At 40.6% G+C, this 23,821-nt stretch overlaps 1 long non-coding RNA gene across 2 annotated transcripts; it reads left to right on the top strand.

Moving 5' to 3' along the window:
* Nucleotides 1-1,089: 1,089 nt before the first annotated feature.
* On the top strand, nt 1,090-23,626 carry LOC144322225 (uncharacterized). Of its 2 annotated transcripts, none has more exons than XR_013387809.1 (4): nt 1,090-3,655; nt 16,287-16,552; nt 17,205-17,262; nt 23,021-23,626. It is a non-coding gene; the product is annotated as an uncharacterized LOC144322225 (long non-coding RNA). The 2 variants fall into 2 exon arrangements; XR_013387808.1 differs by lacking the exon at nt 1,090-3,655 and adding an exon at nt 14,054-14,504.
* Nucleotides 23,627-23,821: the final 195 nt, after the last annotated feature.

The raw sequence follows: 23,821 nt of genomic DNA, 5'->3' as shown, positions 1-23,821 counted from the left end.
ATATAATAATATAAATATATGGCCTTTGGTGACTGGCTTCTTTTATTTAGCATAATGTTTTCAAGTTCCATCCATGATGTAGCATGTATCAGTACTTTATTCCTTTTTATGGCTGAATAGCATTCTATTGTTCTAAACTTCTATTCCACATTTTCTTTGTTTACTAGCTGAGGGACATTTGGGATATTTCCACTATTAGGCTATTATGCTATTTTCACTACTAGGCTATTATGAATAATGCTGCTGGAACATTCCTGTGTGAGTTTTTGCACATACATATGGTTTCAATTTTCTTATATATGTACCTAGAAGTGGAATTGCTGGGTCATATGTAATTGTACATTTAACTTCTCTTTAATATTTTATTTATTTGAGAGAGAACACAAGAGGGGATGGAGGGACAGAGAGAAAAGCAGACTCTCTGCTGAATGGGGAGCCAGATTCATGGCTTGATCCCAGGATCTGGAGATTATGACCTGAGCTGAAGAGAGACACTTAACCAACTGAGCCACCCAGGCATCCCTATACATTTAACTTTTTGAGGAATTGCCAAACTATTTCCAAAGTATCCATACTACATTACATTTCCACAATCAACATATGAGGGTTCCAGTTTCTTTACATCTTCGCTAAGTTCTTTTTTAATTTTTGATTATAGCTATCCTGGTGGTAGCGCATCACAACTTTGATTAGCATTTCTCTAATGTCTACTGTTTTGGGGCATCCTTTCATATGTTTCCTAGCCATTTATACATCTTCTTTGGAGAGAAACATTCATTTAAATTCCTTACTCATTTTTAAAAAAAGATTTTATTTGTTTTTGAAAGAGAGAGTGCATGTGAATGGGGGGTGCAGAAGGAGAGGGAGAGAGAATCTGAAGCAGATTCCACAGGGTTCAGTCTCATGACCCGGAGATCATGATCTGAGCTGAAAGTAAGAGTTGGATGCTACACTGACTGAGCCACTCAGGCACCCCAATTCTTTACTCTTATTTATTTATTTATTTATTCATTCATTCATTCATTCATTCATTCATTCATTTTTCTTTACTCATTTTTAAATGTCATTGTCTCTTTATTGTTTAGTTGTAAAAGTTCTTTATTTAAACTGGATAGTAGACCTTTATCAGACATAGGCATGCTTTGTTGTGCTTCGCTTTACTGCCCTTCACAGATACGATGTTTTTTACTAATTGAAGGTTTGTGGCATCAGGTAAGTCTATTGGCACCATTTTTCCAACACTATTTGCTCTGTGTCTCTGTGTCACATTTTGGTGACTCAGTGGTTCAAACTTGTTCACAATTATTATTTGTCATGATGATCTATAATTAGTAATCTTTAATGTTACTGTTGTGACTGTTTTGGGGTGCCACAAACCCACCTATATAAGATAACAAACTTGATAAATGTTGTGTGTGCTCTGACTGCTCCACCTGCCAGCCATTCCCTGTCTCTTTCACTCTCTTCAGGCCTCCGTGAGGAGATACACAACAATGTTGAAATCAGGCCAATCAGTAACCCTACAATGGCCTCTAAGTGTTCAAATGAAAGGGAGAATCACATGTCTCTCACTTTAAATAAAAAACTAGAAACAAGCTTAGTGAGGAAGGCATGTCAAAAGCTGAGATATGCTGGAAGCTAGGTCTCTTAATGCCAAACAGCCAAGCTGTGAATGCAAAGGAGAAGTTCTTGAAAGAAATTAAAAGTGATACTCAAAGTGAACGCATGCAAGATAAAATGAAATAGCCCTACTGCTGAGATAGAGAAGGTTTCAGTGGTCTGGAGAGAAGATCAAGCCAGCCATGACATTCCCTTATGCCAAACCCTAATCCAGAGCAAGGTCTTAACTGTCTTCAATTCTGTGAAGGCTGAGAGAGGTGAGGGAACTGCAGAAAAAAAAACTTGAAGCTAGAAGAGGCTGGTTCATGAGGTTGAAGGAAAGAAGCCATCTCTATGACATATAAGTACCAAGGTGAAGCAGCAAGTGCTATAGATGTAGAAGCTGCAGCACATTATCCAGAAGATCTGGCTAAGATCATTAAGAAAGGTGGCTCCACTACACAATACGTTTTCGGTGTAGATTGAACAGACCTCTGTTGGAAGAAGATGCCATCTAGGAAGTTCATAGCTGGAGAAAAGTCACGGCCTGCCTTCAAAGTTTCAAGGGACAGGCTACTGCAGCTGGTGACTCTACATTGAAGCTATTTACTACACCAAAAAGCCTAGTGCCTTGAGGAATTATGCTAATTCTTCTCTGTCTTTACCCTCTAAGTGGAACAGCAAAGTCTGGCTGGCAGCACATCTGTTCACAACATGATTTACTATTGTCAGCCCACTTTTGAGACCTGCTGCTCAGAAAAAAAAAGATTCCTTTCAAAATATTACTGCTCATTAACAATTCACCGGGTCACTGAAGAGCTCTGATGGAAATGGACAATGAGGTTAATGTTTTTTCATGTCTGCTAATACAGCATCCACTCTGCAGCCTATAGATCAAGGATTCATTTGACTTTCAAATCTTACAATTTAAGAAATACATTTTGTAAAAAGGCAATAGGTGCCATAGATAATGATTGCTCTGGTGGCTCTGGGAAAGTAAATTGAAAACCTAGGAAAGAGTCACCATTCTAAATGCCATTAAGAGTATTCATGGTTCATGGAAAGAGATTAAAATATCAACATGAACAAGAGTTTGGAAGTGGACTCCAACTCTCATGGATGACTTTGACCAGCTCAAGATTTCAGAAGAGGAGGTAACTGCAGATATGGTAGAAATAGTAAGGGAACTCAAATAATTAGAAGTGGGGCCTGAAGATATCTGAATATCTGAAGATGTGACTGAACTGATGCAATTTCACGATAATTTTTTTAAAATAAATTTTTATTTATTTATGATAGTCACACAGAGAGAGAGAGGCAGAGAGAGAAGCAGGCTCCATGCACGAGGAGCCCGACGTGGGATTTGATCCCGGGTCTCCAGGATCGCGCCCTGGGCCAAAGGCAGGCGCCAAACCACTGTGCCACCCAGGGATCCCGATAATTTTTTTTTTAAGGGAGAGAGGTGAGGGGGTGTGGAAGGGCAGAGGGAGAGGGAGAGAGCGAATCTTAAGCAGGCTCCACTCCTAGCATGTGAGCATGATGTAGGGCTTGATCTCACAACCCTGAGATCATGATCTAAGCTGCAATTAAGAGTCAGAGGCTTAACCAACTGAGCCATCCAGGCGCCCCTCATTATAAAATTTTAATGGTTGAGGAGTTGCTTCCTATGGATGAGCAAATAAAGTGGTTTCTTGAGATGGAATCTACTCCTGTGAAGATGCTGTGAAGATTGTTAAAATTCCAAGAAAGAATTTAGAATATTACATAAACGTAGTTGATAAGGCAGCAGTAAGGTTTGAGAGGATTGTCTCCAATTTTGAAAAAAGTTCTACTATGACTTAAATACTACAGAGAAATTGTTTATGAAAGGAAGGGTCAATCAAAGAGGCAAACTTCATTGTCATCTTATTTGAAGAAATTTCCACAGCAACCATCACCCTGATCATTTAGCAGCCATCAACATCGGGGCAAGACCCTCCACCAGCAAAAAAGATTATGACTCTGAAACCCAGATGGTGGTTAGCATTTTTCAGCAAGAAAATATTTTTTAATTAAGGTATGTACATTGCTTTTTTAGACATAATGCTATTGCACACTTAATAGATTACAGTACAGTGTTAACATAACTTGTATATGCTCTGGGAACCAAAAAAATATTTGACTTGCCTTAGTACAGTGGTCTGGAACTGAATCTGCAAGATCTACAGGTTTGCCTGAATATGATTTGCAAGTATTTTCTCCCATTCTAGGAGATGTCTTTTCATTTTTTTGATAGTGTCCTTTGACACAGATGAAGTACAGTTTAACTTTTTTTTTGGCTGCTTATGATTTTTATGTCATATCTAAGAAACCATTGCCTAATTCTTTGTCACAAAGACTTACTTCTATGTTTTCTTCTTAGAGTTTTATAATTGTAGCTCTAACATTTAGATCTTTGGTCCATATTGAGTTGATTTTTGTGTATTATGTGAAGTAGAAGTTCAACTTTATTCTTTTGCATGTGAGTGTCCAATTATCCCATCACCATTTGTTAAAAAGCACACTGGCTTTTAGGGCTTTCATTCAGATCTTTTACATGCATCATTTCCATTCATGTTTCATTGTTCTAAGCAAGTCATGTGGTTATGCCCAGCTTCAAGGGGATAGCTAAGTACATTTCTATCACATGTGTCTATAGTTTTAAACTTACATGTCCCATTTCCAGCCTTACAGAGATGACTGGCTTTCTCAGCATATGTTCCAAGGGAAGGAGGATTATCAGTATAGCTTGGGAGAGGTTCTGAACCTCCTGTCAAATAACTGTGACCAAGGAACAGGCTCATTTGGAACAAACTGGGCTGGAAAGTTTGTCCCTATTGACTCATAAGTGGGATGGATAGTTAAGGGGAAGGGATCATTATGAAGTTAGATTTACTTGACTTTGTCTATCTCAAATATTGTCTGTGAGTTCAAATATAATTCTGGTTTAGGTTATTTGAAAATTGATCTACAAGTATGTGTTCTCTGATTGTACTTTTCTTTGGTGGATAATTTCTTGGATAATTTCTTATATTTTAGTGGGATAAGGCAAACAGTAAATGTGATAACTAAATTATATAATACAGAGGTTGGCAATTTAAAGCTTACAGGCCAACTGTGTATTTTTGTAAATAAAGTGATAACTAGAACATGACCATGCCTGTTCATGTATGTATTACCTATGGCTGCTTTGCTACCACAGTGGGAAACTTGAGTAAAGATCTTCCTTGACTTACAATGGGATTATACCCAGTAAATGCATTATAAATTGGAAATATCCCAAGTTAAAAATACATTTAATATATCTAACTTACTAAAAAAAAAAATCTAACCTACTCAACATCATAACTTAGCCTAACCTACCTTAAGCATGCTAGGAGCACTTGGATTAGCCTACAGTTGGGCAGAATTAACACAAAGCCTATTTTATAATAAAGTATTGAACATCTCATGTAATACATACTGAAAGCAGAAAACAGAATGGCTATATGGGTACAGAATGGTTGTAAGTTATCAGTTGTTTACCCTCATGATCACATGACTGGCAACTGCGGATCACTGTCACTTTCCAGCATCTGCCTGGGAAGAGATCAAAATTCAAAATTCCAAGTACAGTTTATACCGCATGCTCATTGTTTTTGCATCATTGTAAACTCAAAAAATTGTAAATCGAACTATTGTTAAATTGGGACCATCTGTAGTTGCGAGAGAGACCTTTAGGCCCATAGATTTAAAATATTTATTATCTGGCCCTCAAGAAAACATTTGCTGACCCTCCAGTATGTAGAAAGTGATATGTGTGGTGAAGAAAAAGAAAAATTAGAGCCAATAAAGGGAACTGGGAATGTTGAGGAAGGAAGGAGGGTCAGTTGCAATTTTAAATGAGATAATTAGAGTCGGCCCCATTGGGAAGGTGAAATAAGAGCAGAGACTTGGCAAAGAGGAAGGAACTAACTAGATATCTGGGGGAAGGGTATTTCAGGCAGACAACAAAGGCCAGGAGAAAGGCCTTAAGAGAGGAATGTGCCAAATGTAATCAAAGAAGTGTGGCTGAGCCAAAGTGAGTGAGGGGATGATAGTAGGAGATGGGTCAGATAGGTGTTCAGGGTTGTGTAGGGGCTGAAATTTTGCTATTTGCAAGATAACAAGTTTAGCCTGCACTGTTTTGTGGATTCTGGCAGAAGGCATGAGACTTATCATTATTCATGGCACAACAAGCAGCATGACAGCAGCATATTTACATCAGTTCCCCTTGCCCTCCATGTCTCAGGGAGGCGATGTGAAGCGCCAGGTGGATGCAACATGCCCAATGGGTTTGTGCCACAGGCAGGGTACCATGAGTCTCTTATAATGGACTATAAGGAAACCTGCCTGCCCTTTGCATGGAGAGAGACATGATCTTTTTCACACTGGAGAGTAAGCAAACTGCTCTCAGCTCTGGAAGGAGATGCTCTATTTTCCAAAGCTGCTTGCTATCCAAATATTTTTGAAAAGGTTGTCTGGAACAAAGTATTTCTTCTTGCAAGATGTGCAGAAAAGCAAGAGACCCGTGGGGAATTGTCTCCCAATGGTAGGTTTATAAGGTATGTTCATGAGGTGAGGGGGCCATTTAAAGAACTTTGGCTATTACCCTGACTGAAAAGAGGGTCCACTGCAGAGTTTTCGGCAAAGGAGTGATGTGAGCTGACTTATGATTTGAAAAGATTACCCTGGGTTCCATTTTGAGGATAGAGTGAGGTGGATAAGGGCAGAAACAGAGAGACGGGGGACCATTGTAGTGATCCAGACAAGAGATAATGGTGGCTCAGTTATGGCAACTTCTTGCTAGACACATCTCCAAAGGCAAGGGAAACAAAAGCAAAAATGAACTTTTGGGACTTCATCAGAATAAAAAGCTTTTGCATACCAAAGGAAACAACAAAACTAAAAGACAACCTCTGGAATGGGAGAAGATATTTACAAATGACATATCAGGTAAAGGGCTAGTATCCAAAGTCTATAAAGAACTTATCAAACTCAACACCAAAAAAACAAAAAAATCCAGTCAAGAAATGGGCAAAAGACATAAACAGACATTTTTCCAAAGAAGACATAGAGATGCCCAATAGACACATGAAAAATGCTCAACATCATTTTCAGGGAAATAGAAATCAAAACCACAATGTGATACCGTGTCACCCCTGTCAGAATGACTGAAATTAACAGTGCAGGAAACAACAGATGTTTGGCAGGGATGCGAAGAAAGGGGAACCCTCTTACACTGTTAGTGGGAAGGCAAACTGGAACAGTCACTCTGGGAAGCAGTATGGAGACTCCTCAAAAGGTTAAAAATAGGGAGGCCTGGGTGGCTTAGCCGTTTAGCGCCTGCCTTTGGCCCATGGCGTGATCCTGGAGTCCCGGGATCGAGTCCTGCCTCAGGCTCCCTACATGGAGCCCGCTTCTTCCTCTGCCTGTGTCTCTGCCTCTCTCTCTCTCTCTCTGTGTGTGTGTGTCTCATGAATAAATAAATATAATCTTTTTTAAAAAGTTAAAAATAGAGCTGCCCTATGACCTGGCAATTTCACTACTAGGTATTTATTTATTTATTTTTAATTAATTAATTAATTAATTAATTTATTTATTCATGAGAGACACTGAGAGAGAGAGGCAGAGACAAAGGTGGAGGGAGAAGTAGGCTCCATGCAGGGAGCTTGATGTGGGACTCGATCCCGGGACTCTGAGATCACACCCTGAGTTGAAGGCAGGTATTCAACCACTGAGCCACCGAGGCATCCCCACTACTAGGTATTTATCAAAGTATACAAGTATAGTAATTCAAAGGGGTATCTGCACTCCAATGTTTATAACAGTAATGTTCACAATAGCTAAACTATGGAAAGAGCACAGATGTCCATTGACAGATAAATGGATAAAGAAAATGTGGTACACACACACACACACACACACACACTATGGAATATTACTCTGCCATCAGAAAGGGAGAAATCTTGCCATTTGCAATGATGTGAATGGAGCTAGAGGGTTATGCTAAGTGAAATAAGTCAGAGAAAGACAAATACCATATGGTTTCATTCATATGTGGAATTTAAGAAACAAAACAGATGAACATAGGGGAAGGGAAAATAAAGTGAAAACACAGAAGGAGACAAACCATAAGAGACTCTTAACTATAAGAAACACAGAGAAAAGGTTGCTGGAAGGGAGGTAGGTGGGAGATGAGGTAACTAGTTGATGGGCATTAAGGAGGACACTTGATATGAGCACAGGATGTTATATATAACTGATGAATCACTGAATTCTACCCCTGAAACTAATAATACTGTATATGTTGACTAAATTGAATTTAAATTAAAAAAAAAAAAAGAGGTAATGGTGATTCAGACCAGAGTGTGATGTTTTGGGTTTGGACCTGGTCGACCGGAAGGATGTAATTGCCTCAATTGAGATAGGGTAAGTGACAGATGAAACAGATTTGGGGGGATACTCAGAAATCAGACTTGGACAGAATGAACTTGAGATGTCTTGATATTGAGGGGGGCAGTTGGATAAGAGACTCTGGAATTTGGAGGAGAGGCTTGGGTTGAGGTAATAAATTGAGAGTTCTCTGCATACAGCTGGTGTCGAAAGCCATAGGACTGGAGACTTTTATAAGGAGGATTCAGGGAGTGACTGTGATATTTCATCAATAATTATGATTTGGGGTGAATTACATGCTCTATGCATTCTCAAAGCTTAATTGAGCCTATTGGGGCTCAAATAAAATTAATACAGATGAATAATATTAAGGATAAACTTAAAAATGAGCTCTTCCAGTAAAATGAGGCCTTTACCTGGCTTTTTTTTTTTTTTTTTTTTTTTTTTTTTTGCAGCCTTTTAAAGGGGCAGAATGGCATTTGAGCTAAAGGGGAGAAAAAACACCAAGCATAAAATCTGAAATTTTAATTAAGAAAATTTGACAATGTTAAACAAGCAGCAGCTGTGAGGGGGAAGATTTGTGTGCATTTTTAGCCCCTTTTGAAAGCCTCAGATTGTCTCTGGAGCAGAATGGAGCAAATTGTCACAAATCTTGTTTTCTGAGAAACCAGTTATATCAACATTATGGCATGCCACCACCACAGCCAGCATGCCAAAAATAACATGAAAAGAAATGACTGCAAATCTATTTAGGATTAAGCCAGTAATTATTGTGTTTGTGATCATTTCTAAGAATTGTTCCTACCCAAATATTAAATGGAAATTAAGAAGATCTCATTCTAGCCCTAAAAATTTCCATTTTATTTTTCTCCTTTTCTTCACTTAATGGTTCATGTTAGTAAACTATTAATAGCTTTAAACAAAACACTTCTATGTTGAGACTAAAAGTAGAGTTATTTTAATATTTTGCAGACTTTATATTTTTCTTCATTAAAAGAGGAAATGTTTTTTCTTTTCATTTTTTTGGGCTGAAGTTATTTATAGCACTAAAGCTTCTTAAAATCCATATTTAAAGTGTATGATCTTTTAAAGCCTGAGGCACCAAGTATTTTCCTTATTTCCCTCCATTATCTTCATTTGGCAAATGTTTATTTGGTGAACTGTGGGTGAACATGGAGATGAAAGTGGCAAAAATGGAATGGATGTAGGGATGGAACTAAACCCTCTGTCTCTTGTTCATAAGATAGCTTCTCTGATAAGAGAGGGAATCTTTTAAAACAAGCAGTTTTTAAAGAAATGATTGCAGCATAATTATTTTAATAATAATATGTTATACACTTAGTATATGTAAATATAATATATATCTATTATAATATATAATATGCTCAATATACTTATTAAACTTATGATAATATACTTAGCATTTTTTGCAAATACTAAGAAATCTACCTTTACTTGGTATCTGTCCATTTCTTCCACTGTTCCTGTACTCCTCCTACAAGTTAGATCCATCTGTGGATCATGTAAATATTTATAGTGCTCATTAATCTAGTAGGAAATATGTATGTTTTGACATTCCAGTGCTTTGGGAGAATCTTTTTTCCTAATATCCATTGGGGATTTTTATCCAGTAAGAGCAGGACGCATTCCTCCTCCACTGCTTCTCAATCAGGTGATCTTCCTAAGGCCAAATTGGGCAAAGTTTGACACTACAAGGGAACTTAGTGATTGTCCATCAGAAAAATGAATGCTTCATTTTATTTTATTTTATTTTATTTATTTTGTTTTGTTTTGTTTTTAAATGCTGCTTTTTAATATAGCTGCATGCTATTCCCTGTCAATGAAACTGGCTGTTGGAAAGGAATCTTCTGTTGGAACCATCTGAGGAGGTTCAGCTCACCTGGAGAACAAGGACAGTTTGGCCACCAGGTTTCATTCATTTTTCAGGACCAGAAGCTGTCCCTCAGCTAATCTGTGTACGGAGTACTGGCCATGGCATGGTTGAGTGTAGTGGTTCTGAGATTTTTGGTTGTGGAGTGGGGAGGAGGCACCCAATAAGTAGAAAGTGTGATGGTGGGGTTTGTGGGGAGGGACAGTATTTCAGATTGATGTATCTCTCTATGCCTCCAGGATGCCTTCCTCATCTTTTTTTTTTTTTTTTTTTTTTATTTATGATAGTTACACAGAGAGAGAGAGAGGCGCAGAGACATAGGCAGAGGGAGAAGCAGGCTCCATGCACCGGGAGCCCGACGTGGGATTCGATCCTGGGTCTCCAGGATCGCGCCCTGAGCCAAAGGCAGGCGCCAAACCGCTGCACCACCCAGGGATCCCCCTTCCTCATCTTTTTAGATGAATTCTGTGTCCATAGCCTTACTTTACTCACATGCATTAAAGAACAGTAAGTGTCTAAGATTTTGATTAACAAAATCCATGTCATTGGTGGATGATATTATACAGAATTTTCAGACCAAGGGAGCACAAATTACTAGTTATTGATGTTAAAACCCCATGCCTGCTGTTGGTTATTGAGCAACAAGTCAATATCAGGTCAACAAAATCTCCTAGGCTTAGAGGCCATCTTCGTGGCTCATACTTAATAAACATCAAACCATAGGAAAGTACAAGTTCAATGACTATCTCATCTTTCCTTCTAGATAAACTCTCTTTTTCCATATTCCTTATAGTGATTTTTCCATTAATAGTAAATGTTCAATTTTCATTTCCCCTGGAAGTCTTCCAGAATCTTAGGATGCATGAGATATTTGATTTCACCTTTTCCCTTTTCACCTGTTTCGCCATAAAGTTGATTTCTTGATTTATTTGAGCAATCTTCTGCCCTCTGAAGGAAACGTGGTTTGTAAAGCTTAGTTCAAAGGGAAAAGTCTTCCATTCCAAGACCAGCAATTTCTTTCTCCAGATGGCCTCTAGCATCTGTCCTCTCATTGCTGCCTTTTGTTGGCTCTCCCGTGAATTTTGTGAGCAATCGCTGACTCTCCAGCTGCTCTTAGCTTTTCTGGCAGTGGTCCTTCCTGGGGGAGGACCTGGAAATGAAGCTAAGGCTGCTTCCTTTCCTGTCTTTGTTGGACATGTAGCTACAGGATGACATAGATAGTTCATGAGTAGAGCTGGTGATGGCACTCCAACTGGGTTTCCAAGTTGTCTCCTGGGCTTCCTTGTTTTGCACTGTAGCATAGACTTTTATTTAGTAAGAGCCCTGAAAACAGAATTTCATAGGACTGAAGGAGATTCTGTTAGACCTTGCTCTGGCACTCATGTTTACGAAGGTAAGTCATGCTTCCAGTCTTTACAGGCTGCTGAATAGACGAAAAGCTGGGAACTTTCTAGGGCCTTTTGTCCTTTCCTCAAGTCCCTGGGTTTAGTTAGACTCTAACTCATGTCTAATGTAGACGGTTGATGGTTGCGGTGGCTGTTATTGTGTCATTAAACAAATGTACACTTTCTTCTCTACAATATATTTTGTTTTGTTATACTAAATCATTCAGATAATGCTGACACCTACTGAGGCAAGAAACGTTTAAAACTATAGGCAATTATGCAGCATCAAAAGAGTGAAAATGACTATTTACAAAACAAAACACAGATACCAAAATTGAAATGTTGAGAATAGAGTAGATCGTCTACATCTAGGACATCCCATCCTTTTGGGGAAAGGCCATCATGTAACATTTCCTGGCAGTTGCCCTTGGACATAGTTGTTTGCTTCTTAGTTCCAAGCCTTCCTTTCTGAGTAAGCCTGACTCCGAGAACCCAGATCATCAGATATACGTTAAATGAAACTATTTTTACCATCATCAACCTCTACTCCTTGACTCCATGAGGACTCCTGTCAGAGGAACTTTGGGCAGGTCACATAGCAGCCTGGACCACAGTGAGTCTGTTATCTCAGGATGCCCTAGGGGAAGGCTGATGGTATCCTTCTGAGTGAGAGAGACTAGCGGTCATCATGGCACTTATTTAGAGTGGCTGAATTTTCAGAAGGGCAGACCACAGGGATACACCCAACCAGTCCTCTCAAAAACCCAGTTTTGGGGTGCTGGGTGGCTCAGCAGTTGAATGTCTGCCTTTAGTTCAGGCTGTGATCCCGGGGTCCTGGGATGGAGTATCTCATCAGGCTCCGTGCAGGAAGCCTGACTCTACCTCTTCCTGTGTCTCTGCCTCTCTCTCTTTGTCTCTCATGAATAAATAAATAAAAATCTTTTGAAAAAAAGTTTCATTCCTAATTTAACAGAATTAAACTCACTCTACTTTAATGTACTTGAGGTATCTCATCTATATCTATATCTATATCATATCATATCATATCATATCATATCATATATCATATCATATCATATATGTATCTATAATTTATTTTGTATGTTAAAACCTATAGATAGACTTAAACCAATTCAGATGGCAGCCTGTTAGCCAAAGGAAAAAGTCTCCATTGCCAGGTAGCATTTGCTTGGAATTCTAAGGCTCCAGGAGATATTTTTCCCCTCTTTTATTTTTTAAAAAGTGTTATTTATTTACTTGAGAGAGAGGGAGAGGGAGAGATGGAGGGGGAGAAGCTGACTCCCTGCTGAACTGAGCCGACGTAGGGCTGGATCCCAGGACCCTGAGATCATGACCTGAGCCAAAGGCAGACTCCTGACTGAAAGAGCCTCCTAGGTGCCCCCTTATTTTCCCCTCATAAGGACCCTACCAATATAAAGTGTGTATACATGCATATACGTGTATACACACACATGGACACACACATGTAGAGTGTGTGCTTTCTGCAGAAACATTTCACTTCAAGATTAGATGGGCTGCCCTATGGCTTTCCCACATTTCCACCTGCCTTAGGCTGCATGATGTTCATCTCTTGGGAGGAGGCTGCACTGCTGAGAGTCTTCTTTTGGTTTTAGAGCTGCAGAGAGAGGCAGCAGGTTCAGGCAGACACCCAAGTCCACTTCTGCTGTACTCCATTTGGAGCAAAACACTCAAGTGCTCATTTCCTCTTTCAGAGTTAACATAGATTTGATCTGTAGGGACAATTGGATGGCTACTTCCTGGTCCCTGCCATGATTACTGTTATACCAAGAATTTGCTTTGGGGTACTTTGAGAACTTTTGTAATCTCTTACAAACAGCCTTGGCAAAGCATGGGCATTTAATATGTAGAATACATAGAAGAGCCAGAGAAGAGAAGAGAAGCTTGGAGGCTCCTTCAGGTTTGATAGATGACTAAGTCTGAGCGTAGACAAGGAGAGGTAGGCAATTTCCTCTCTAGGACAGTAATCCTTGCAAAATAGACCTACTAGCCTAGTGAATAGGTGGTGTGGGATTGCCGAGGAGATAACTCCCTTGCTGATTCTCTTATGGTTGCTTGTTGCTCTTTGAATATCAGATGGGGTCCAACAGAAAGCGTTCTAGGTACTTTTATTTAACATAGAAGTGTTTTTATTTAAAATTTTAAATTATTTTTAAAGTTTCTATTTCACCTCACATTAGTTAATATATAGTGTTACATTAATTTCAGGTATTCAAATAGTGATCCAACAATTCCATACATCATCCATGCTCATCATGACAAGTGCACTCCTTAATCCCCATCACCTGTTTTACCCCACTGCACCTGTCACCCCTCTGGTAACCATCAGCTTGTTCTCTATAATTATGAGTCTATTTCTTGGTTTCTCTCTCTCAGCACTCTAGGTACTTTTTTTTTTTTTTAACCCTTATTTATTCATGAGAGACCCAGAGAGAGAGAGAGAGAGAGAGGCAGAGACATAGGCAGAGGGAAAGACAGGCTCCCTGCAAGGAGCTCGATGCAGGCCTTGATTCCAGGACCCTGGGATCACTAGCCTTGAGCCGAAGGCAGATGCTCAACCGCTGAGCCACTCAGGCGTCCCAGCATTCTAGGTACTTTAAGAAGAATAAGACATTGTCCAGGAAACCAGGTGCTTATGAAATGACTGGAATGGTTGGACAAGTAGGTTCCAGGCTGGGCATCCAGAAATGACTCCAGAAGACAAAAAGAAGCGACTCAGCAGGGGACACAATCAGGAAGGTGGAGAATTAAGAGGCTACCACATTTAACCTTGAGTTAAAAATCATGCTGTGTAGCTGTAATCCTGGTATCAGGAAGTCACCTGCCCTTTAGATATGGTACACACAACCCTGCTGCAGAAAAATCCTTGTCTCTACGACTCACTTGCCAGGGGAAACAGCCCCCAATTACAGGAAGATGGGTCTGCCTCACTTCTGCCTTCAAGTTCCTGTTAGGGTGTCCAACTGAATTCGTGCCTGGATCTGTAGCTGCAAGGATATCTGGGAAATGTAGTTTTTAGCTTTCGGGCTTCTTCAGTTCAGGAAGGCCTACTAGAAGGCGGTTAGGATGCATCTGAATAACAATTCTCTAGAATTTGAAACAGATCAAACTGTGGAGAGGCCTGCTTAGCCTGGCAGCAGCTTCAGCTTCTTTGCCAGGTGAGAGGACGGGAGCGCGGTGGTACTTCCTGTGCTTGTGTGCCTGCTGTGGTTTACAGTTGGGGAAACAGCAAGGAATGAGGTCAAGGCTATAACTGCTGTGAAGATGGCAGCTTCCAGCTGGATAAGAGGCCACGACAAACCCCTGAGGGCTTGTGGGTGATTTCAGTGACTTCTGGGTCATTTCTATGTATGGAAACCCTCATCTTGCAATGCTCTTTCTGGTAGCAGCTTTTTTTTTTTTTTAAGATTTATTTATTTATTCATGATAGACAGAGAGAGAGCGAGAGAGAGAGAGAGAGGAGGAGGGAGAAGCAGGCTCCATGCCGGGAGCCCGACGTGGGACTCGATCCCGGGACTCCAGGATCACGCCCTGGGCCAAAGGCAGGCGCTAAACTGCTGAGCCACCCAGGGATCCCCTCTGGTAGCAGCTTTGAGGGAGAAGCATAAATAAGTAGTTGGGGAACGGTATTTGCTGACAGCTTTTTTCCAGAAGTGTTGGTGGCTACTATCCTCATGTGGGCTTTTTCAGAGATGTTTGAGTGGGCAGAGGGGTGATGGGTACTCCTGGGATCTGAACTTCCCTTTGGTGGTACTGGTGGCTTCAGTACCAGCCTCCAGCATAAGTGTACGAGCAGTTTGGTGGCCTGTGGGTGGTGAGAGGGGTTAGTGGTCCTGAGAAGCCCACTCAGAAAAGGTGAGTGTTTATGGACCAGCTTCTCCCCACACCCAGGTATTTCCTGTGGCTCTTCAGTCTTGGCGCTGGCCACATAGAGAGAGTCGCTTCCGAACTGGACTAGGGCACCAGCTGCCTTTATTCTAGATCATGTCAATGCATGGTTTATTTTTTTTTAGTTTTTTAAAAAGATTTTATTTATTTATTCATGAGAGAGAGACAGCGACACAGGCAGAGGGACAAGCAGGCTCCATGCAGGGTCTCCAGGATCAGGCCCTGGGCTGAAGGCGGCGCTAAACCGCTGAGCCACCTGGGCTGCCCTCAATGCATGGTTTAAAATCTCTCATGACTTCCTATTTGTGTGAGGCACAAGTCCACATTCCTTACATGACCACGGAGGCCTTATTTACTCTGGGATCTGCCTAAGTCTGACTTCTTTTCTTCTTTTTTTTCTTGCTCACTTTGTCCTGGCTGTCCTCACCTTCTCTCCGTTCTTCCCATGTGCTAACTTGTGTTTCCCCAGAGCCTTTGCCCTCACCATTTGCTGTGCCTAGAGTGATCTTCCTTCAGGTCCACCATGCTTGGCTAACTTCCTCTCATCAACTAAGTCCTACTGACACTTACTCAGAGATTAGAGTTATCCGGGTTATTTCCTTCATAGGAAATGGGTGAGCCCTATGTGAGGGAAGCCACAACATCTTAATTGGAGATACGGTAGAGAAAATAAAAGAAAAGAGATACCATGTTTGGTGGGTAGAAAAATGAGATATTGTGAAGGATATCGATCAGTTTTCCCAAATTGACTCCCCATTCCCAATTAAGTAGCAAGGCAAATGATGGTAAAGTGGGCAGGGAAGAGTAAGAAGGCAATGATAGTGGAGAAATTAAGAAAGGAAAAATTAAAAGTGACCTGCTCTATGAGCTAATAACACATAAGGCTATTAAAATGGAAAATGCGTAGTATTTACAAAAGGAATGACAGGACAGTGGAAAAGATTAATGCTGAAACCGATCCTTATATAGATAGGAATTTAAATGTAAGAACAAAAATAAAAAATTTGTGGGAAAGACATCATGAAACAAAAATATTGTGCTTTTATTCCTAGGTATATGTCTAAGGGAATTAAAAGCATATGGCCACGCATAAATCTGTACGTAGCAGCATTAGATAGTGAAAAAGTAGGAAGAACTCAAATGTCCTTCCAGTGCTGAATGGATTAAATGTGGATACATTGAAATATTACTTAAAAAAGGAATGAAGTACTGAGACATAGATAAATCTTAAAAAAATCATACTAAGTGAAAGAAGCCCAACGCAAAAGCCACATACGACATGATTCTACTCTGAAGAAATGTCCAGAATACACAGAAGGTAGGTTGGTCTCCAGAGGCTGGAGGAAAGGTGGATTGGGGAGTGTCTCTGAAGGAAGATAGGATGTCTTTTTGGGGCTGAAGATATTTTGCAAGTAGATGGTGTTGATAGTTGTACAACTTTGTGAATCTACTAAAAACCACTGAATTATACACTTTAAAATGGTGAATTTAAAAATGGTAAATAGTTCTAAGAAAAATTCTGAGACACTCACAGAAGAATAAATGCACAGACAATACGGAGGAAGAAATAAAAGTCATCAATGACATGTGAAAAGTGCAAGGCAAAACTTAAGCTACGAGGTACTTTTTTCTTTTACCACATTAACAGTGCCTCTCTTTCTCAGCTAAAGTGATGTTTCTCTTATCCCCAGCATCGGAAGCAAAATGTGAGTCAAATTTACAACGAAGTTGTGAAACAGGAGATAAACCTGCATAGATGCTGTGTGGGTGTGCAACATACTCCTTGTTAAAAAAAAAAAAATCCACTCTGCGTATTTCCTATCTTTTAGATTGAGTTATTAAAATTTGACTTGATAGAAACTTGAGATTTATTTTTAAAAATCCTCACACCTTATCCTTTTTTCATAAAATTTAATACACTTATTCTCCTCTTGCATGGTTTCACTTTCTGCGGTTTCCGTTACCCACAGCCAACCCTGGGCTGGAAGCAGACGATCCTCCTCCCGACATATCACATATGGTCAGAAGGTCAGTGGTAGCCTGATGCTGTGTCCTGGTGCCCATGTCCTTGCCCTCACCTCATCTCATCCCTTGGGCATCTTGTCATCTCACTGCGTCATCTCACAAGAAGGCAGAGTACAGTGCAGTAAGATATCTTAAGAGAGAGAGATCACATTCATATAAATTTCATTACAGTATATTATTATCGTTCTCCTTTAATATTAGTCATTATTGTTGATCTATCTCTTGCTGTGTCTAATTTTATGGATAAAATTTTATCATCGGTATGTACATGTAGGAAAACACATCACGTGTGTGGGGTTTGGTACTCCATGGTTTCAGGCATCCACTGGAAGGACTCTTGTGTTAACAAGACTTTATTGTAACTTAATTGATTATAATACTTACGTATTATTTTCTCATAAAATCAGAGAATCACTTATCAGAAATGCAAAAACTTGACAGTTGCCTCAATATTTTAGGGCTTCTATTTTTTTCTTTTTTGCGTACGTCAGCAGTCGACTATCCATACAGACATATTTTTAACAGAGACAACAAAGAGGCAAAGTCCCCGTTTTCAGTCATCTTCAGGCTCAGTCGGAGTGGGGGGCCAGGGTTGGAATTAGTAATGCAGAATTTCAAGCTAAGAGAGATGTACTGCCCTGCTTTCTCCCTGCTTGCCTCCCTCTGATAGATTCACCTCCAGTTGTGTCCACCCCTCCTCAGACAAGTTCGTTTCAGACCCAGAAAAATTGGGGGATAATTCTACACTGTCTTAAAAGCAGCCCAGGAAAATACAATTTCTTTCACGACACAGGAGACATTCAATAATGCATACATGTTCTATTATTTGATTTGAACACTGTCTCGTGAATGGCCTGTGCGTTTCTCTGTAAAAGCAGGGATTCCCTGCCACAAATGAAATTCCAGAGTTCAGCCTGACCTGCCTGATTTAGAGAAAGTGGTTCTGGGAAGATGTTGTGAACATCAACACAAAGTTGGGGAAAAGCAAGAGCGGCCTTTTGTCTGTTCCCTATCCTTGCTGCCTGGCTGAGGCTGCATCAGGATAATAGGGCCGTTCTATCAGAAAACTGCACTAATTAGTTGCAATTTCTCAACATCTTTGGACTGCTTCTGAAAACTAATTACTGGGAACCAGGGAGTGTAAGAGAATACACACCCTGCGGATATGTAGTTAACACACACACACCTCTCACAGGCGCTGATGGGACAGGCTGCTTAATTTCCCCAAAGAGGATGCACTGGGTTTCCCCTCCCCATCTTTTAAGTTTTTCTTTTTTAACAGCTTTGTTAATTTAGGTTAAGTGGTTTGGTTGTCATGGAAACCAGTATTCCTCTCAGGCTGATTGTGTCAAAGGCATCATTAATCTGTTTTCTCAAATGCCTCTTCCTCATCCATCTAATTGCAGGCGCTGCCCCCCCCCTTGGATGACATCATTTTGGACATTTTTAGGGCACCATATGTGAGATTCAGCACAATTTATTTTGTATTCAAATTCCATATCACTTTGTTAATTGTCGTATGCTCACCCCAGGGGAGGAAGATGGCTTCCTTACCTGGCGGACATAGCGTCTCCAGAGGTGAGGCCAAAAGTCACTTGATTTAGTTTACCTCAGACTCAATGTAGCATCTCAAATAAAGACTTTTGACACTGCCTCTCCCTCCTTCTCTTCTGGATTATTTTCGAATGATTCTAAGTCACTGTCTTTGATGTCCTGGGAACTGTGATGTTTGCAAGAGTAAAGAAACTGTACTGCTAGCAAGTTCTGGGAAGAGTCTACAATGACTTAGGTATCAGTACGGCCAACATCCTCCTACGATGGCCTTGACCTGACGAGAAAACATGGGGCATAGTATATTGTCTGTTCCTCTCAGAAAATGGTCTTGGTGTGAAAATGCTGTGTTGTTTGTCTCCTTTTGCCATGGTATCCATTTTGACAACCCTGACCAACAAGGAAAATACAGTGTGACAGTGCTTATTTGCTTCCTACAGCTCTGATCCACGGAAAAATTCTTCAGTGATTCACTGATTTGTTCTGTTCTATCTTGGTCAGTGGGCAAGATTGTTCCTGCACACCTCTGTCTCTACACAAGGCTTCCAGATACTCTGTCCATTATCATGAGCATATGAACATCGAGGACATTTTGACTGAGGGTGGGGCACAGGTCAGTGGAGGACAGCACCTGAGGACAGGTCAGCACATGGACTACCCACTCTGCTTCCAGGTCCTCTCATTGAGAGAACTTAGAGAATTGTTGGCCTTACCACCTTCCCATTGGGAAAGCCAAATCTCATTTCCCCCCTATTTTGTGACTGTTTTTATGGGAGGGTACTGACTAGCTGGGAAATAATGTTTATTTACATTTTATATGCAGTCAGTCACACATCAGATAAATCATGTATTAGGATTTATTTCACATACATCATGTATTAGGATCATTTTTTTTTCCTTCTTACTTCGGGAAGGAAAGGCCCAAATTACAACAGGCCCAAATTATATTCCTAACACTTTTTTGTGTTACCCTCTCAATTCTAAACATTAATATTCTTTTCTCATCTCTGTTCTTTAGGTAGAAGTCATTGTTTCTTCCTGTGTTACCTGGTATTTTTCATCCAGACATTTATTATAGCATGCCAACCATCGAATTGTAGTTTATTTGAAAGTATGTCTCTTTAAAATAAGGTGTTTGATTCATATTTGTTATCTGTATACCCAGCGGAGTGCCTGATGTGTATTATTTAGTCACATTATATGTTGGATAAATAAACGTTGACTTAAGGCCAAAACAATTTTGATTTAGAGCTATATCAGTTTACAATAGGAAAAATGCCCGTTGGTCTTGACTGTCAACAATGGTGGTAGAACTGATTAGGTTTTTGTGTTAACTATCTAAGAAGCATTCCTGTTGTAGGTCAAGCGAATGAAGCATTAGGTAAGAAGACTACACAAAGCAAGTTGGTGGCTGTCATAGTCTATTGGGACTGCTATACCAGAATATTCTAGACAGAGTGGCTTCTAAACAACAGAAATTCATTTCCCATAGTTCTGGAGGCTGGGAAGTCAAAGATCCAGATGTTTGCGATTGTAGTGAGGGTCTTCCTGGTTCATAGACAGCCCTCATAGGGAGGGACAAGCAAACTCTTTGGCGTCTTTTTATAAGGGCACTAATCATGTTCTTGAGGATTCCACTCTCATGACCTAAGAACCTGCCAGTGACGCTATCTCCAAATACAAACACATTGGAGATTAGGCTTCAACATATTAATTTTGGGGGGGACACAAACAGTCTAGAGGAGTGGCTAAGATTTATGGTTTTGCAATTCTGAGTTAAACACATTTGGTAACCCCAGAACAGATGTAGGGCAGGAGAGAGGATCTAGAATGAGTCCTAGCTTTCTGGCTTGGGTGCTGGGGAGGAAGTTGGCAATATGGGGGAGAATGGGTCTTGAGGGCAAGACAGGGAAGATGGGTGAGTGGATTTGAATGTGTTCAGTTTGACTCTAAACAAGCACCGGAGCAGAACTGATTTGGGCCTTTCTGAGTTACAGAGAAATCCTTAGGTTGTATTTTTCTCAGATGGCTGAGTCTTTAATGCAACTACATGGAAGCAAAGTGTCCAATCTTGTTTCAATTGAAAAGCCCTTTCTATCAGCCCTGGTGAGCACTGAAGATAAATAAGGAAAATAGGCAACAAGAGTACTGAGGAATTAGTGCAGGATGAAAAGCAATTCAGATTTGTAAGAAAGACTTGATATTTTAATTAAGAGATCCAGACCTCCTTTTGTGCCTTGGAAATCACTCAAGTTACCTCTGTGACTTTTTTTTTTTCTTTCTCTAATTAAAGAAAAATTAGACTCGGGGCACCTGGGTGGCTTAGTCGGTTACTCATCTAACTCTTGGTTTTAGCTCAGGTCATGATCTTGGGGTCATGGGATCGAGCCTCACGTGGGGCTCCTACTCAGCTCAGTCTGCTTCTCCCTCTCCCTCTGCTCCTCCCCTCCCTCATGGGCACACACTCTCTCTCTCAAATAAATAAATAAATGAAATTTTTTAAAAATGAGGCTCAGGGAAGGGCAGAAACCAAGGGGAGCTGCTTCTGTCTGTCTCTCCCTCCATTGATTTACTGCTTCATTATTCTCTTTGCACGCTGTTTACATTCTTTGTCTGTATCTACTTAGGCCCTGATTCCTCAAAACCTTGTCACATACTGCGCCCGTTTTGCCTACCTACCTCGTGGGATGCTCTATCTTCATCTCTCCAGATAAATGATGTTTTATTTATTTATTTATTTATTTATTTATTTATTTATTTATTTATTTATTTTTTATTTTTATTATCCCAGTTCCTCAGTTCTCAGGAGAGAATGCATGTTGTCCATTTCATTTCTAAAGTCTCGGTGCATGGGCAGGGTCACCTGGCTGCCACTCATTTAGCAGGTGTGTGGGTGAGGGGTATTTTGGAGCAGATCATGGAAAACAAATCTCACTTAAAATATCACTTGCAGACAGACTGTACCCCTTGCAAAATAATTGGATATTTCCCTGGCTACGTCCCCTGTAGGGACAAGGACTTATATCACAATAGTTCTTTTGTTATAATTTTTAATATAGTGAGTAGCATAAGCATAAGCTTTAAGTGGAAGTTGTTAAATCTTAACATTTCTGAATTTCTTTTCCAGAATCTATGTAATAAATTTATATTGTCACCAAATATCAGTTGCTTATAGTCTAGGCCCTATTTCCTGCCTTAAGGGGATGCAGTAGGACATAGCAGCCACCAGGTGTCACTGTTGCAGGCAACATTTCAAATTCCTTGGTAGCATCTGATACAGGGCGATATGAATATTTTAGTAACAGTGGACAGGCGCCAAGAAATCACCTAGACTGTCCCTCCTGCCAGGAAGCCTCAGTGAAAAGGTGAGTTGGTGGTTTACCTTTAATGCTCTTCAGATAAAGAACAGTGTTCACACACACCCATTTCTGAGGGTCACTTGCCTAGACAGTGGCCTCTGAGGTCCTCCTGAACACTGCACAGCTATGAATCTGAGAGCCTAGAGCCAAATGGATAGTGAGGGACATTAAGAAGACATCACAGGGATGGTAAAGGTTTGTTGCGTATGTAGATGACTTCCCTTGCTCAGGAGGCTCAGGCTGAGAGGCTGAGGACTTAGGGAAAAGGCTACCTTCAGGCCATTGGTCAGCTGCTCCTGCGGGGACACCCTCTTTTTAATGGCCTCAGTTGAACTCAACTCTGGGACCACCATGTTACTGTGGAAAGTGGGTGTTTTGTTTTGTTTTTCTTAAAGATTTTATGTATTTATTCATGAGAGACCCAGAGAGAGAGAGAGAGAGACAGAAACACAGGCAGAGGGAGAAGCAGGCTCCATGCAGGGAGCCCGATGCAGAACTCCATCCCAGGACTTGATCCCAGGTACTCGATACCAGGACTCCAGGATCACTCCCTGGGCCGAAGGCAGTGCTAAACCATTGAGCCACCCAGGGAGCCCTTAAAGTGGGTGTTAATTGTTTGTGATTTCACCTCCCTTCTCACCAGATATTCCTTCTTATTATGTTGTCTTTTCCTTTTTTCTCTTCTTCTCCTGGGTTGTCCTCAGTTTCTCTTGTCTCAATTATCCTTTCATCTTTGCCATAGTTCCCAATGCCTCCGAAGGCATTTCTTAAGCCACCTCAACAGAAACTGGTACTCAAGAAGTGACAATTCTGGAACACTCAGTTTCTTGTCTCTTCTCTTTATATTCTAGACCACAAGCAGAAGAGTCCCAGCTACTACAAATGGATGGCCAATTAGGAAAACAGAACCTAAAGACTGCCACTGGAGGTGTAGGTGGAGAGGCACGGCTCACCTTGGCCAGTGCTTCCCAAAGTGGGTTCAGGAAAACATCGGTTCTCGAGATGTATCATGAAAAAGCAACTCCCTGCCCAAGGAATCTGAGAAATGCCACAGCCCGGATCCTCTCTGGGGGAGGCTTACAGTGTACCTAGGGCAGTGTAAAGATTCCAATATGTATCCCAGCAAAGAAACTGGTTGAAATGTTCTCAGCCACTCTCATCTGCCACAGAACCCATTCAAGGGCATTGCTGATTGTGCACACCACCTAGGAGGGTCCCTTGGAACAGGTAATCTGCAGGATGTGCTTTGGGGACTATTCTTGCTGCGGGAAAGCTTGACAAGTCCCCCCTTAGCAAGGAAGTCAAATTGAATGCTGATCCTAGAATAGGCTCAGGCTTTGATTTTCGTATTCTGAGATGGCATATTTAAAGCAAATAGAATAATATACTCTAGGGGATAGAACTTTTCTATGATGTCATTTACACTGCTAAAAATAAATACTGAATTACTGCCAAAATTGTAGGACTTTCTTCTCTTTGGAGGAATTTTCACTGCTTGAATTCATTCTAGCTTGAGATCATTTAGTTTAAGATTTATTGAGTGCTCACTGTAAGCCCGGTACCATCTCACAGACGCAGAGACAAATAAGACCTAGTTCTTGCTCCAAAGGAAATCTAGGGAGAATTATATAGTCTTATGCTACTTGACTCAT

Source organism: Canis aureus, chromosome 10 (assembly GCF_053574225.1).
Source record: "Canis aureus isolate CA01 chromosome 10, VMU_Caureus_v.1.0, whole genome shotgun sequence".
Taxonomy (NCBI): Eukaryota; Metazoa; Chordata; class Mammalia; order Carnivora; family Canidae; genus Canis; species Canis aureus.
The sequence above is the reverse complement of the archived record's forward strand: the minus strand, read 5'-3'. Positions and strand labels throughout refer to the sequence as shown.